The following is an 18,220-nucleotide window of genomic DNA, read 5'->3' on the forward strand; positions in this document are numbered from 1 at the left end:
GAGAGATACCAAAGGGCCAGAAATAAGTACCTCAGAGTTAGGATGGAGGCAGAGAGACATTTTGAAAATGACATCGCGAGTAAAGCCAAGACTCAACAAAAGCTGCTCCACAGCCATATCAGGAGGAAAACAGCAGTGAAGGAACAAGTGATGAAGCTGCAAAACGGGGAGAACAGATACACAGAGAATGACAAGGAGGTGTGCGAAGAACTCATAAAGAGATTTCAGGAGGTCTTCACAATAAAACAAGGAGAAGCCCCTGCACTAAATGAGGAGACGGCAAACCAAGCAACCTTTGAGGAATTTGACCTCACCAGTGATGAGGTCAAAAGGTGTCTGCTGGAGCTGGATGTGACAATTCTGTCAGGCTGTTGGGCCTGACAGAATTTCTCCATGGATACTAAAGGAAGTGCAGAAGCACTAAGTGTGCCACTCTCTATGGTGTATAACAGGTCACTGGAAACAGGAGACTTACCAGAAAGTTGGAAGACAGCTAACGTGGTCCCAATATACAAAAAGAGTGACAGGCAAGAGGCACTGAACTACAGGCTAGTTTACCTAACTTGTATACCATGCAAGGTGATGGAGAAGATCGTGAGGAAAAAGTTCGTAGAGCATCTGGAGGGAAATAACTTTGTAGCACACCACCAACATGGGTTCAGGGATGGTAAATCGTGCCTCACAGGTTTAATAGAATTTTATGACCAGGCAACAAAAATTAGGCAGGAAAGAGAAGGGTGGGTCGACTGCATTTTCCTTGACTGTCAAAAAGCCTTTGACACAGTACCCCATAAAAGGCTGTTAAAAAAGTTGGAGCAACAGGCAGGAGTAAAAGGGAAGGTGCTCCAGTGGATAAGGGAGTACTTAAGCAACAGGAAACAGCGAGTAACGGTGAGGGGGAAGACATCAGAGTGGCGAGATGTCACCAGCGGAAACCCACAGGGCTCAGTACTTGGACCCATCCTGTTTATAATATATGTGAACGATCTTCCGGAGGGTATAGACTTATTCCTCTCAATGTTTGCTGATGATGCAAAAATTATGAGAAGAATAAAGACGGATGGAGATAGACAGAGACAACAGGATGACCTGGATAAACTAGAGGAATGGTCTAGAAAATGGTTGCTAAAGTTCAACTCAGGAAAGTGTAAGGTGATGAAATTAGGCAAAGGGAGCAGGAGGCTGAACACAAGGTATCATCTGGGAGGTGAAATCCTGCAAGAGTCAAATAGAGAGAAAGATTTGGGGGTTGATATCACACCGAACCTGTCCCCAGAAGCCCACATCAAAAGAATATCATCAGCGGCATATGCTACACTGGCCAACATAAGAACTGCCTTTAGAAACTTGTGTAAGGAATCTTTCAGAACCCTGTATACCACTTATGTAAGACCAATCCTGGAGTATGCAGCTCCAACCTGGAGTCCATACCAAGTTAAGCACAAGACAAAGTTAGAGAAGATTCAGCGGTATGCCACCAGGCTCGTCCCGGAACTGAGAGGAATGAGCTACGAGGAAAGGCTAAAGGAGCTAAACCTCACATCCCTGGACAAAAGAAGAGTAAGGGGAGACATGATAACCACCTACAAAATTCTCAGGAGAATAGACAGGGTGGACAAAGACAAACTCTTCAGCACCGGTGGGACACGAACAAGAGGACACAGGTGGAAACTTAGTACCCAGATGAGCCACAGAGACGTTAGAAAGAATTTTTTCAGTGTCAGAGTAGTTAATAAATGGAATGCATTAGGCAGTGATGTGGTGGAGGCTGACTCCATACACAGTTTCAAATGTAGATATGATAGAGCCCAGTAGGCTCAGGAATCTGTACAACAGTTGATTGACAGTTGAGAGGCGGGACTTAAGAGCCAAAGCTCAACCCCCGCAAACACAATTAGGTAAGTACAATTAGGTAAGTACACACACACACACGCACACACACACGCGCACACGCACAGCAAAGTAAAGCAGCAGAGTAAAAGGGCATGGAGAAACTATAGGAATAACAGGACACTAGAGAGCAGAGAAAGATACCAGAATGCCAGGAATGAATATGTCAGGATGAGAAGAGAGGCAGAAAGACAATACGAAAATGACATCGCAAGCAAGGCAAAGACTCAGCCTAAATTGCTGCATAGCCACATCAGGAGAAAAATAACAGTAAAGGAACAGGTTATGAAATTAAGGATAGGGGCAGAAGGATTCACTATAAACGACAAGGAAGTGTGTGAGGAACTGAATAAGAAATTCCAGGAGTTCTTCACCTTAGAGCAAGGAGAAATTCCAGAGATAAGAGAGGGAATAACAAACCAGGAACCACTATAAGAGTTTGAGATTACCAGCGGGGAAGTAAGGAAGTGTTTACTAGAGTTGGATGTGACAAAGGCTATAGGCCCAGATGGAATCTCCCCTTGGATACTAAAGGAAGGAGCAGAAGAACTGTGCCTACCACTCTCCATAGTACACAATGTGTCAACTTTGTGAAAGAGAAAACATGCACTCTCTTGAACATTATATTGTAGAATCTCCCATATTGACTGACTTTCGCTCTCCTGGGCTAAGGTATGCTTAACTGTGTAATTACTATATGAGTACTGGAACACTTGATGATACATTGGACTTGTACCCAAGATTAACCATGTAATGTATCAATTATATAATGTATGTATGTGATGTAACTATATAACCTGAGCTTGTAAAAACACCTTCATCACCTTCAGTGATTAAGTGCTTAATTGCACACTAGTTTCTCTATCAGCTATCTCACTCTGTCAGAGTAAAAGAGACAAATGTATGTGAATGCATGTGTGTGTGTATATATGTATGTGTATATGTATGTCTATATGTATGTGTACATGTATGTATATATGTATGTGTGCATATATATGTCTGTGTGTGTATGTATATGTATGTGTATAAAGTACATATGGAAGCTGAAATGTGCATATGCTAAGGTTAGCTTGGCTTTTTTAAAGCACCGAATCACCTTCTGTGGTTGATTGTTCAATAAACCCTTGAACTATGTGTTTAACACATCTCTAACCCTGTCCATGGAGGACAGAAGAAAATGTATATATGCTGGTTAGCATTGTAAATGTGTGGCCACGTTTGTGGTAGAAAATAATAAAAAAAATTCTTCATAGTGTATAACAAATCACTGGCAACAGGGGAACTGCCAGAAATTTGGACAGCAGCTAACGTAGTCCCGATATTCAAGAAAGGGTGATAGACAGGAGGCACTGAATTGCAGGCCAGTGTCCCTAACCTGCATACCATGCAAGCTGATGGAGAAGATTGTGCGAAGAAAGCTAGTGAAGCATCTGGAGCGAAAGAACTTTGTAACACAGCATCAACATGGGTTCAGGGAGGGCAGGTCCTGCCTCACAGGGTTACTTGAATTCTACGACCAGGCAACAAAAATAAGGCAAGAAAGAGAAGGGTGGGCAGACTGCATATTTTTGGACTGTCAGAAAGCCTTTGATACAGTGCCACACAAGAGGCTAGTGAAAAAGCTGGAGATGCAGGCTGGAGTGAAAGGGAAGGTACTCCAATATATAAAGGAGTACCTAAGCAGCAGGAGACAACGAGTCAGTGTGAGGGGTGAGGTCTCATATTGGCGAGACGTTACGAGTAGAGTCCCGCAGGGGTCAGTCCTTGGACCTATACTGTTTTTGATATATGTAAATGATCTCCCAAAGGGAATAGAATCGTTTCTCTGAATGTTTGCTGATGATGCAAAAATTATGAGGAGGATTGAAACTGAGGATGATATATAGTAGGAGGCTACAAGATGACCTAGACAGACTGAGTGAATGGTCCAACAAATGGCTGTTGAAGTTCAACCAAAGTAAATGCAAAGTAATGACACTAGGCGGTGGAAACAGGAGGCTAGACACAAGATACAGAATAGGAGATGAAGTACTTAATGAAACGGACAGAGAGAAAGCTCTAGGAGTTGATATCACACCAAACCTGTCTTCTGAAGCCCACATAAAGAGAATAACGTCTGCGGCATATGCGAGGCTGGCTAACATCAGAACAGCGTTCAGGAACCTGTGTAAGGAATCATTCAGAATCTTGAACACCACATATGTAAGACCAATCATGGAGTATGCAACCTCAGCATGGAGCCCGTACCTTGTCAAGCACAAGACGAAGCTGGGAACAGTCCAAAGGTATGCCACTTGACTAGTCCCAGAACTAAGAGGCATGAGTTACGAAGAAAGGCTGCGGGAAATGCACCTTACGACACTGGAAGACAGAAGAGTAAGGAGAGACATGATCACAACCTACAAAATCCTCATGGGAATCGACCGGGTAAACAAGGATAAACTATTCAACACTGGTGAGACGCGAACAAGGGGATACAGGTGGAAACTGAGTACCCACATGAGCCACAGGGACGTTAGAAGGAACTTTTTCAGTGTCAGAGTAGTTAACGGATGGAATGCATTAGGCAGTAATGTGGTGGAGGCTGACTTCATACACAGTTTTAAACGTAGATATGATAGAGCCCAGTAGGTTCGGGAATTTGTACACCAGTTGATTGACAGTTGAGAGGCGGGACTAAAGAGCCAAAGCTCAACCCCCGCAAGCACAAATAGGTGAGTACAAATAGGTGAGTACACACAAACACACACGCACACACACATACTCACACTTCTCTTTCCCCCTCTCTCTCCTCCCCTCTATCTCTCTCATAGGGAGAAAGCATGACAAGAGATAAGATACTAACTCGGGGAAGCAATCGCAGGGAGACAAATATTGGAGGGGCATACTCAGAGGATGGAGAGGGACAGGAAGCCTTGATTAGGGGAACATTACAGCACATGTGGGAGGAGTTCAATGAAGGACTGTGGGTAATGAGGGAAACAGTAGCCAACCTGCAGGATGAACTGAGGGCAACAAAAGAGGAGATAAGAAGCCTGAAGGAGACTCTTCCCCATTATCAAACACAGACCATTCCTCAGGAAGTTGGTGATGCTACTGTTGAGGGGATTACACAACAGCACTTATTTGCAGAAATGCTTAAAAAGAGCCCTGAAGCTAGGTCTGCAGTTAGGGAAGTTGCCATGGAAGTGGCTTCTTCTCAGGAAGCAGTTAGATGTATGAGCCAGATGATTGAGCGAAAAAGAGCAGTAGTAATAGTAGGCATTAAGAGGCAAACAGGGACCGGATGAGTGGAAAGGAGAGACAAGGACAAAAATGAAGTTAATGAAATCCTTAAAGGGATAAAGATGGAAAGGGCTGACCAAGATATAGTTTTCAGGGTTGGACGGTACAACAAGGACAGAGACCGTGAGATAAAGGTGGTGTTCAAGAGCGCGAGAAGAAAAGAGAACTTGCTAGCAAGGAAGAGCGGACTAGCAAACGTACAAAGGTTCAAAAAGGTATTCCTGTAGAGGGATCTGACAAGGGACGAGAGAGAGAGGGCAGCAGCTGCGAGGAGGGAGCGTAGGGAGAAAAAGGAATCAGGAAGCCACAACCCCGAGCCACAATCCCAGAAGGGAGCAGGGAACCCTCCACAAGCGACTGAATAGACACAGTGAGAGAAGCACCTCCCCCAGCCTCCACCCAATAGATGCCCTACCTCCCCCCCTCCCCAGGATTTCCCATCTCCCCCACCCCCCCATGCCCTCCCTAATCCTCCATGCCCTCCCTTCTCCCCCACCCCCCAAGCCCTCCATTCTCCCCCGGCCCCCCTTAAACCCTCCAGTATCCTCCACCCTCCCGAGCCCTCCCTTCTCGCTCACTCTCCTCAGCCATCCCTTTTTCCTCATCCCCCTCAGCACTCCCTATCCCCCAACCCCCCCAAGCCCACCTCCCTTTTATTCCCCCCCAAGCCCCCCACTCCCCCTCATTCCCCCAAGCCCTCCCTCCAACCCCCTACCCCTCCAAGCCTCCCCTTCTCCCACACTCTCCAAAGCCTTCCTCTCTCACCCCCCCCCCCCCGAAGCCTCCCCTGCTTACCCACCCCCCAAGCCCTCTTTTCTCCCCCCCCCCCAAGCTCTCCCTCCTACACAACCCTCCCCGTACCAGATCCTCCCAGACCCCGCACACCCCAGAACCCCCAGGTCCCCCTTCATAGGTCCTCCATCCCGGTCCCTCCCTGTTACCCTGCTTCAGGGAAAGCAATAGGATTTGAGAAAGGACAGAAGAGAGTCATCTTCAGGGTGATGTACTCGAACATAGATGGGATCACCAGCAAGGCAAGTGAACTACGGGAAAGAACACAAAAAGTGAACCCAGATGTAATCGTACTCACAGAAACAAAACTCTCAGGTATCATAATGAATGCAGTGTTTCCCCAGAACTACACTGTAATAAGGAAAGAGAGGGAAGGACGAGGAGGAGGTGGAGTGGCGCTACTAATGAGAAAGGAATGGAGCTTCAAGGAGATGGTCATCCCATGCTGCGAGGGCTTCAGAAACTACATAACAGGTACCATAACATTGGGAGGACCAAAAGTAGTAGTAGCAGTGATATATAACCCTCCACCAAATGACAGAAGACCAAGGCAAGAGTATGACAACAACAACATGGCAGTTAACACTATAATTGAGAAGGCAGCCTCTGCTGCCTGTAGAAATAGATCCCACCTGCTCATCATGGGGAACTTCAATCACGGAAAGATAGACTGGGAGAACAAGGAACCGCATGGAGGAGAGGATACATGGAGAGCCAAACTAATAGAGATGGCGACAAGAATCTTTCTAAGCCAACATGTCAGGGAACCCACTAGGATGAGAAGAAACGATGAACCAGCGAGACTCGAACTAGTCTTCACTCTGAACGACTCCGACATAAGGGAAATCGGCTATGAGGCCCCAGTAGGAATGAGCGACCACAGTGTACTGGCATTTGAGTATCTGGATGAGGAAGGGTTATGGAACTCGAGGAGGAGTACTGAAAACAAAAACTGGCATTCCGAAAGGGAAACTATGAGGAGTTAAGAAAATTCCTAACAGATATAACATGGGAAACAGAGCTCAGGGGAAAGACGGCCCAGGACATGATAGACTTCATCACGCACAAGTGCAAGGACGCAGCGAAGAAGTTTGTCCCAGTCCAAAAAGGAAACCAATGAAATGAAGATGAGAAACCCATGGTTTAATCAATGTAGGCTAGCTAAGCAGCAAAGTAGTAGGGCATGGAGGAACTATAGGAATAACAGGACACTTGAGACCAGAGAAAGATACCAGAATGCCAGGAATGAATATGTCAGGAAGAGATGAGAGGCAGAAAGACAATACGAAAATGACATCGCAAGCAAGGCAAAGACTCAGCCTAGATTGTTGCATAGCCACATCAGGAGAAGAACAACAGTAACCATACTTCACCGTTGAGCAAGGAGAGATTCCAGAGATAAGAGAGGGAATAGTTAACCAGGAACCACTATAAGAGTTTGAGATTACCAGTGGGGAAGTAAGGAAGTGTTTACTAGAGTTGGATGTGACAAAGGCTATAAGCCCAGATGGAATCTCCCCTTGGATACTAAAGGAAGGAGCAGAAGCACTGTGCCTGCCACTCTCCATAGTGTTTAACAAATCACTGGAAACAGGGGAACTGCCAGAAATTTGGAAGGCAGCTAATGTAGTTCCAATATACAAGAAAAGGGATAGGCTGGAGGCACTGAACTACAGGCCAGTGTCCCTAACGTGCATACCATGCAAGCTGATGGAGAAGATTGTGCGAAGAAAGCTAGTGGAACATCTGGAGCGAAAGAACTTTGTAACACAGCATCAACATGGGTTTAGGGATGGCAAGTCCTTCCTCACAGGGCTAATTGAATTCTACGACCAGGCAAGAAAGAGAGGGGTGGGCACACTGCATATTTTTGGATTTTCAAAAAGCCTTTGATACAGTACCACACAAGAGGCAAGTGAGAAAGCTAGAGATGCAGGCTGGAGTGAAAGGGAAGGTACTCCGTTGGATACAGGAGTACCTAAGCAACAGAAAACAACGAGTCACTGTGAGGGGTGAGGTCTCGGATTAGCGTGACGTCACAAGTGGAGTCCCGCAGGAGTCGGTCCTTGGACCAATACTGTTTCTGATATATGTAAACGATCTACCAGAGGGTATAGAATCGTTTCTCTCAATGTTTGCTGTTGATGCAAAAATTATGAGGAGGATTGAAAAAGAGGATGATAGTAGGAGGTTACAGGACGACCTAGACAGACTGAATGAACGGTCCAACAAATGGCTGTTAAAGTCTAACCCGAGTAAATGCAAAGTAATGAAACTAGACGGTGGAAACAGTAGGCCAGACACAAGATACAGAATAGGAGATGAAGTACTTAATTAAACGGAACGAAAGAAAGATCTAGGAATTGATATCACACCAAACCTGTCTTCTGAAGCCCACATAAAAAGAATTACGTCTGCGGCATATGCGAGGCTGGCTAACATCAGAACAGCGTTCAGGAACCTGTGTAAGGAATCGTTTAGTATCTTGTACACCACATATGTAAGACCAATCCTGGAGTATTCGGCCCCAGCATGGAGTCCGCACCTTGTCAAGCACAAGACGAAGCTGGAAAAAGTTCAGAGGTATGCCACTAGACTGGTCCCAGAACTAAGAGGCATGAGTTACGAGGAAAGACTGCGGGAAATGCACCTTACGACACTGGAAGACAGAAGAGTGAGGAGAGACATGATCACTACCTACAAAATCCCCTGGGGAATTGACAGGGTAGACAAGGATAAACTATTCAACACTGGCGGCACGCGAACAAAGGGACACAGGTGGAAACTGAGTACCCACATGAGCCACAGGGACGTTAGAAAGAACTTTTTCTGTGTCAGAGTAGTTAACATGTGGAATGCATTAGGCAGTGATGTGGTGGAGGCTGACTCCATATACAGTTTCATATGTAGATATGATAGAGCACAGTAGGCTCAGGAATCTGTACACCAGTTGATTGACAGTTGAGAGGTAGGCCCAAATAGCCAGAGCTCAACCCCCCCCCCCCCACAAGCACTCCTAGGTGAGTACAAATAGGTGAATGGGTGAGAACACACACACACACATACATATTTTCCCAGAAAGCAGCCCGTAGCTACTGTCTAACTCCCAGGCCCCTATTTAATTGCTCTAGGTAAACAGGAACATGAGGTGACAAACATTGCCCATTGGTTTCTATCTCGGCCAGGAATCGAACCCGGGCCCTTATGACTACGACCCCCGAGAGATATTCTCTCTGCAGAACCTGTGTAAGAAGAATCTAGCTCTTAGCTTTTGAACCCCGCCTTTATGGGAAACTGCAGAAGGCCTATTGGGTCCCCGTGCTAGGTAGATCCTATTTTTACAATCCCACAATCACTCATTTGCTTGTCTAACCTCTTCTGTAAACAATCTACCCACCTCGCATCTTTATAATTCTTGGCAACGTATTCCATAAATCAACAAATCATATTTCTAATCCCGTATTTACCCATCTCTTTACTCAATCTAAACTTATCCTACTTGCATTTACTATTCACCTTCAATAATTGTAACATTACAGCCCCGCACAAAGACAAATTTGCATCGGAGAATCTTTCGGTCAAGATGCACAGTAAAGTGGAGACGTCTTAGCGTGTCCTGCAGGCGCTAATTGGTTGGGAATTAAGGGAAACCAACGTGAGCACAACATTCAACATTTGACAGGTGATGGATGCTGTGACAAGAAATCATCTTGTTGCTCAGTATCATCCTCTTCCCACACTTCTCACTTCTATACCACTCCATTTCTTCTCCTTCAACTCTTCTTCGTTCCCTAAATGTTTCTTCGGGCACTGTACTACACTCAACAGCACTCGACCGTACATGTCGCTTTACCTTTCCTAGAGTGCTCGTAAGCATCTCTCCACACATACTGTCTCTTCTCCTTTCATTTTCTCGGCTATTACTCTTCTTCACTATCTTTTCTTCACGTTTTCTGTGGAACATGTCAACTCCTGACATCTCAAACAACTTAACTCCACTATCCAAATGCCTCTGTGCTCGTGGACAACTTGACACTCTACTCTCGTCCTCAGTCTGTCCACATCTTTCCTCATTCCTACTCAGCACAGTTGCATTCACCTTCCGACCCTTAATTTCAGCGGTCTGGGCTCTACTCAGGTTCGCTCTCTTCACATGATTCTTCTTCGGCTGGGCCATCATCACTCTTGACCTCACCGAGACTTCATTTTCCTGGGCTGGACCCTCATCAAACAGCCATGCTATATCTACGTCGATATCTTCCACCGGCTGAATCGACACTGTCTCACCTTCTCCAGTGTCTTCCTCGTCGGCCACCTCTGCCTTCGTCACTACCGAGACAGGGTACTCAATGGCTTGGCGGTCTCCTGACTCATCCCCTCGGATGTCAGTCAGGTTCACACTCTCAGGTGTCCCACCCGTGCCGTGGCCTTCTGGACACTCCTCTGGCACAGTCTCCGCCATGACTCTTGTCAACACCTTTGTCCCGCACAAGTCATTTCCCAGGATCACTTGGACTCCTGGAATAGGTATGTCGGGGCACACTCCCAACATCACCTCTGCCGACACATATTCCGACCTTAGCTGGACAGCACATACGGGCATGTCACTCTCCGACAATAACCCATATACTTTCATCTTCCCACTGCCAGCTAACCGTCGACCATTCCCAATCAGGCTTCTCGCAATCAAGCTCTGATTAGCTCCGGTATCTCTTAAGATACCAACTTCTACCTCAGGTTGGCCTCTTATACTGATCCAACCTTTACTCATGAACGGCCTATACCTCTCGTTCACTAAGTTCCTCTTCTGTGGTTTGTCTCGGAACACATTAGTATATTTACTTCCGGGGTCACACATGGCCAGGATCACAACTCTCTTGCCCTGCCTACAATCTCGCATCACGTGACCCAATCCGTTACAATTGTAACATCTCATCTGTGAAAAGTCTCTTCTATATGTACCAGAGTAGCTCTGACTCTGCCCACTCGTATTGGAGTTCCTCGGGCCAGACGTACTACTTGTACTCTGTGGAGCTTTACTGGACTCTTGATTCCCTGGATAACGATTAGTTTCTCGTTTAGCTCCTCCATCCTCACTTTCAGACGAAGTGCGCGACCTACTCTTCTGAGTTTTAGGGTACTTACTTTTATCTGCCCATTTATCAAAATTTTTCTCTCGTAAAGGTATTCCATATTCCGACTTTTACCCGGTTATCCATTCCTCCGTCCTTACCCGTTGGCAGGCTTCTTGGTCGTCTGTTAATGGTAACAAACTACGTACGCTTAAATGTTGTGTTTCCTCGTGTCCGTCCTCCTAACACCGTAACTGGCGATGGGAAACAGCTCTGGCGAGATTGCGTATTGGCCATACTCGCTTAACCCATGGTCACTTGATGGAGTGCCGCCCTGCTCCTTATTGTCCCAATTGCATTGTCCATCTTATGGTCGTGCATATCCTTCTTGAATGTCCTGACTTCCAGGACGAGCGTGTGTCTTGCTTTCCGACCGCCCCTCATGGTCACCTGTCCCTCAATAGAATTCTTGGTGACTCGGATAATTTTGATATCATTCGCCTTATGCGTTTTTGTTCTCGTATTGGCATCCTTGGTGATATTTAGCGCCCTCTGATTATTCAGCACATTTGATGGTGCTACATAGCCTTACCGGTTTGGTGCCTTCTTTTGATAATTACTTACTATTATTATTATTAACAGGAGGGGGGGGGGGAATTGGTTATCATGTACACATTCCAATGCCCCCTTCACAGGGCTGGGTGTGCACAATAAACTACCCATGCATCTCCGACGGCAGCTTGTCGAAGGCGGAAGTGGAGCTTATCTTGAGATCTTCTTCTTCTTATGATGATGATTTTGGGGTTTAGCGTCCCCGCGGCCCGGTCCTTGACTAGGCCTCAATTTTGTTACACACACCCAGAAGCAGCCTGTAGCAGCTGTCTAACTCCCAAGTACCTATTTACTGCTAGGTAACAGGGGCATCAGGGTGAAAGAAACGTTGCCCATTTGTTTTCGCCTCCACCGGGGATAGAACCCGGAACCTTAGAACTATGAATCCCGAGCATTGTCCAATCAGCCGTCAGGACCTATAACATAATTATGAGGAGAAAGCGCTAAGCCAGTATGATTATACAGCACAAGGAAAGGATATGGGATAAAGGCTGGGATTATGAGGAAGGACGGAAGGAAAGGTGCCCAAATCCCCTTCGACTGTTGAGGATCGAACTCCGACCTGCAAGAAGCGAGGTAGTCGCTGTGCAGACCAGCCCACGTGGTTGGTGGCTATTTCTCCTGATAATTAGTGATGGCTCTTATTTTGATTAGGGGTCCATAATTAATTAAGCTTTTATTCTTAATGTATATTACAATGCTGGTAAAATATACTTCTTGATGAGTATGGGATGTAAAATGAACTACCACTCACAGGATGAGTTTAGGGAACACAATGAACTACCACTCACAGGATGAGTTTAGGGAACACAATGAACTACAACTCACAGGATGAGTTTAGGGAACACAATGAACTACCACTCACAGGATGAGTATAGGGAACACAATGAACTACCACTCACAGGATGAGTATAGGGAACACAATGAACTACCACTCACAGGATGAGTATAGGGAACACAATGAACTACCACTCACAGGATGAGTATAGGGAACACAATGAACTACCACTCACAGGATGAGTTTAGGGAACACAATGAACTACCACTCACAGGATGAGTTTAGGGAACACAATGAACTACCACTCACAGGATGGGTATAGGGAACACAATGAACTACCACTCACAGGATGAGTATGGGTTGCACAAAAAACTGTTTAATTATATATTTATATACAAGAAGTTACATTGGGTTTAAGAAAGTACATAGCATGATGTGTTTACATTCTTGTAATGCCACTAGTATCTACAGCGTTTCGTAACAGCAACTCGTTTCGCACAGTAAACAATGATTCACACGATGAGAAAGGGTTCCACAATGTACTCACCTAGTTGCGTTTGTGGGGGGGTTGACCTCTGGCTCTTTGGTCCCGCCTGTTTTTTTTTTTTTTGGAACCCGCTCTTTGGTTCCAATGTACTATGACTCACAGGATGAGTAAGAGGTGCACAATAAACAACCACTTACAGGATGAGTATGGATTGCACAAACTACTGGTAAGAAGATGAGTATGAGTTGCACAATACATTACCACACAGAGAGTGAGTATGGGGTGCATGTAAACAAAGACTCACGGGATGTGTATGGGGTGCACAATAAACTTCCACTCACAGGATGAGTCTATGACATTTGTGCTCTATATTAGGGTAACTAAAATACACCTGTTTCCAAAATAAATACTTTAATGACAAAGTAATGAGCGTTGTTGATCGTGTTACTGAAATTAACTGTCAAATTTGTATAAAAATGCTTAGGATAGCATAACGTACCCATCCTGTGGGGCGGTAGTGGACATCATACTTAATATGTGGGGCGGAAGTGGACGCCATACCCATCCTGTGGGCGGTAGTGGACCCAATACCCATCCTGTGGGTGGTAGTGGACCCCATACGCGTCCTATGGGTGGTAGTTAACCCCATACCCATCCTGTGGGCGGTAGTTAACCATATACCCATCCACTGGCTGTACTGGACCTTATACTCATCCAGTGGGCTGCATTTGAAGCATACCCATCCTGTGGGCGGTAGTTGACACAATTCTCATCCTTTGGGTGATTGTGGAACCCATACCTATTCTGAAGGCGGTATAGTGGAAGCCACACACATCCTGTGGGAGAAAGTGAAACATATACCCATCCAGTGGGCAGTAGTAGACCCCATGCCCATCCTGCAGGTGGTAGTGGACGCTATACTCATCCTGTGGGTGGTAGTGGACCATATACCCATCCAGTAGGCGGTAGTGGACCCCATACCCATCCTGTGGATGATACAGGTCCCCATACCCATCCTATGGGCAGTTGTGGGCCCAAATCCATCCTACAAATGGTATGGACCCCTTACCCACTTAACATGTGGTATTGGACCGTATACCCATCCTACATCATCGTCGCCCCTAAATCAACAACAACAGCATACCCATCCTACAGTTGGTTGTAGACACCATACCATCCTGTTTGCAGTAGTTTATCCCGTAGACATTCAAACGTAACATCATTTTCTGTTGCCGTTCCTACAATACATCCTTTATAGACTTTCAAAGCACAAACTAGTGTATATGATGTTGATTGCTAAAGCACTCCTATTCTATGTAACAATTTATAGTGATTATTATAATTTACTAAGAACAACTAATATTTCTAAAAACAAGACTACGAGCCATCAATAGGATGTAGCTGAATCTGTAATATTCTAAGAGCATGGACAATAGTAGGTCAATTTCACAACCCAGGTGGGACCTGAAAACTACAATTTTCGTTAAAATTAAACCAATCACGACTATTCTGCTGTCTACGGCCATGGACGTGTACTGTCAGACGTAAATTGGTACGTGAGGAGGCGTTAGTGACTTGAAAACAATATCACTGGGAATATACCACGTATGTACTAATTGATAAGTAACATATTGACTAAAAGTATTAAGTCATATATGTACCCACACTTACCACACAGTACGTTGCGCGTTGTTCAACGTGCACACGCTGTTGTGGAGCGTTGTTCAGCGTGCACACACTGTTGTGGAGCGTTGTTCAGCGTGTACACGCTGTTGTGGAGCTTTGTTTAGCGTGCACACACTGTTGTGGAGCGTTGCTCAGCGTGTACATGCTGCTGTGGTGCGTTGTTCAGCGTGCACACACTGTTGTGGAGCGTTGTTCAGCGTGCTCACACTGTTGTGGAGCGTTGGTCAGCGTGCTCTCGCTGTTGTGGAACGTTGGTCAGCGTGCACACAATATTGTGGAGTTTTGTTCAGCGTGCACACACTGTTGTGGAGCGTTGTTCAGCGTGTACACGCTGTTGTGGAGCTTTGTTTAGCGTGCACACACTGTTGTGGAGCGTTGCTCAGCGTGTACATGCTGCTGTGGTGCGTTGTTCAGCGTGCACACACTGTTGTTGTCGGAAAATCCGACACCATTTAATAATAATATCATACAGACAGATAAGAGCTGTGTTGTATAAACAAGTTACCCATAGAAAACGTAACTTGTAGTGGAATTACCGTCTAAAGAAAACGGGATATCATCACCACATACTATTATAATTCACCAGCTATTTTGCTGGGAATTATTCTTAAATACATTAGTCTTTGGACTTTACCATCATAAAAACATCTTATATAAATTAACTTAATTATCAATATTAAAGTAGAGTAAATGTGACCCTTCTATCACTTTCTGAAATCTGGACAATGTAAGCCAGGCGTCAGGGTGAGGAAGGAGGGCAGCCATTGTTGTGTCACATCCGAGACGCGTGGAGCAAATTCGGCTCCTATCATATCTGGACAATGTCGGCCAGGCGTCAATAGTATGGAGTGTTAGACGCAGCCATTGTTTATACTAGACCAGAGGCTCACGGGAGCAAATGCGGCTCCTGTTAATTTTACTTGGACGTAGTGTTATGGAAACCAAGGGTGTACCATTTTCAACACGCTGTCAACAAATCAAGTTAAGTGTTCTTTCCGAAACCCGTTTATTTTCATTTATGGCCATTAATGTCATTATATAGGGTGATCCGGTTAGAGCACGTGGGAGCCTCAAACTAAAGGTAATTAAGCCAGGTCTTTAAGGTTCCATGTATAGTGTTTTCTCTGATATAGCTTGTCATATATAGATTCTGGCTTCACAGCTAGCGCACTTTTGACAGGTCAAGACGAGGAAGCAAGATTTTGTGCACCAGTTACTGGGTGATGGAAGCTACCTCAAAGAGGATAATTTGGTGTCTACATCATAGTTATACCTGGTGGACTAACCTGCTGTACTATAAGATATGGAACCTTTTCAATGTATGTAGTTAATACTGTAGTTTGATTGGCTGCATATATATTAATTTAATAAACCCCCCCTAATGTGTAGAGGATCGATTTGTGAGATTATGAGATTATTGCAGAAATACAGTCCACTTAACATTATACAAATTGCTATCGAAGTATATAAATTAACGTAAATATAAATTCATATAAATTAAATAAATATAAATCTCACAGGTCGGTTCCCACATTATTTGGACCTTCAGAACCGGAATATTCGGTCCTTTGAACCCACATTTGGTCATCTTAGTACCGGATGAACCAGTTAACCAGTGGATTCATTAAATATACTAGTGCAGTGTTATTTAAACAAAGCCAGCAGTCAATGACGGCGGCGTTGACTCGTGCGAGTTCACGAGCCCCGCTCAGTTCAGATCTGCCTCATCAGCGGTTTCAGGGACACCCACAGATATTTGGTGGCGTGTTATTTCGTGAAATGACAGCGCTAATATAGAAGCCAGCCAAATTAGTGGCTGTGTCCTCGCAAGATTGTTCACGGATTTCGTGGTGTTACATTTCGCGAGAGATTATCCACGAATTTTGTGGAGTTTATTTTGCGAGGTCACTAATAATATTAAATACTTCTTGATAATATTAGAAGTTTTATAGAGGCTAATTAAGAGGCTATTATCAATAATTGTGTATATTATTTCTCCAAAATAGAGAATCATTTAATATATATTGCACTAGTGATCACATTATAATATTTACTAATTGCCAACCCACAACAGGGTAGGATATTATCATTGACTAGTTGAACTATTATTGCTCATCTTAGTCCCATTATTACCATAGTCAGTTGTACTATATTCAACAACCTAACACCATTAATGAATGGTCCAGACCCTATTTTGGGTGTAATTTTTATCAACTCGAGTTGAGTTGTATATATAATAATTTACTTATGATCATTACACCTTTGAGTGATTAATTAGTGTCTCTACCATTCTAGGGTGATATAGAAGAGCTAACCTAAAGGTACTTCCACTGACACTGGTTTATCACTCAAATCATTAGTGTGTATGATTGTATATATATAATGTGTTTTAATTTTAAGTGCTAACCTCTAGTAGAGGTAGGATTATTGCCTAGTGAGTGCAGAATTTGACCCTAGGCTACCATCAGTGCTTGTTCAGTATTATGAGCAGCCCAAGTACAAGTCCCACAAGGCTTCACCAACGAGCCAGTATGGATAATGCAGGGAGAATGAAAAGAACCCTTGCAGGTCTTAAAGGCCACTTAACAAGACAGATCAAGAAATGTGAAGATTTGTCACAACAATCTCAAGTTGATTATGCTGACCTGGAAAGCTATTATCAAGCAGCTGCAGGTAAATTTGAGCAAATCAAATGCCAAATAGCTCTCCTTGTGGGGACAGACTACTACCATCAATTCATCGGTAGCCCTACTAAATATCAGGGTATAACCATGTTAAACTCTGCAGGAGGTAAATTACTCTCAGGCCCAGTATCAAGCCTGAGGAGACCTATGCCTGCAGATAAACAATACCAGTAGAAATCTAAATTTGTCAGCTGATTATATTTCTCCAGTAGCATTATACTAAGGAGATTACAGCTGACTATACCAACAGAGGTTGATGTTAGTATCATCATTTAAAGCTGAAGATGAGTTCATGAGGCCTCAGTGGCAAATCAGTGAACAGTAGCCTAAAACAGCTACAAGTCACTGCGACCAATGTCACTGAACCCACTGCAGTCTCAGAACCATACTTTACTTTAATGATGAGCTATTCAATCTTCTGAATCAATTAACTAAATTAAACCCCAATAAATCTGATGACTGATTTGATACATTTATTATTTAATCAAGATGTATTCCATGGGCCTCAGTGTTTATATATCAGTGACCAGTTACCTGAACAAACTTCAAGTTATATCTAATGTCACTGATCTCACTGCAGTCCCTGAATCATACTTGACTGTAGTACTTGATCACATCCAGTCTTCTGGGTTAAATAATATGTAATAAGGCTTGAATATTAGCCTTTCAAGAGTTGACAGGGAAATGAAATCGCATTAGACTTCTAACCCCTGCAACTCTAGTATGGGACATCCGTCCTGTACGAACAGACACACAAATGTGTGATTACTAACTACTAACATCAAATTAATCTAATAATCCGAAGGAGGAGTATCGGTGTTCGTCTGTTCTAAATAGGACTTCGACCCGTGAGCAGCCCCCTGGGGAATTATGTCGGAAAATCCGACACCATTTAATAATAATATCATACAGACAGATAAGAGCTGTGTTGTAT

Source organism: Procambarus clarkii, chromosome 71, assembly GCF_040958095.1.
Source record: "Procambarus clarkii isolate CNS0578487 chromosome 71, FALCON_Pclarkii_2.0, whole genome shotgun sequence".
Taxonomy (NCBI): domain Eukaryota; kingdom Metazoa; phylum Arthropoda; class Malacostraca; order Decapoda; family Cambaridae; genus Procambarus; species Procambarus clarkii.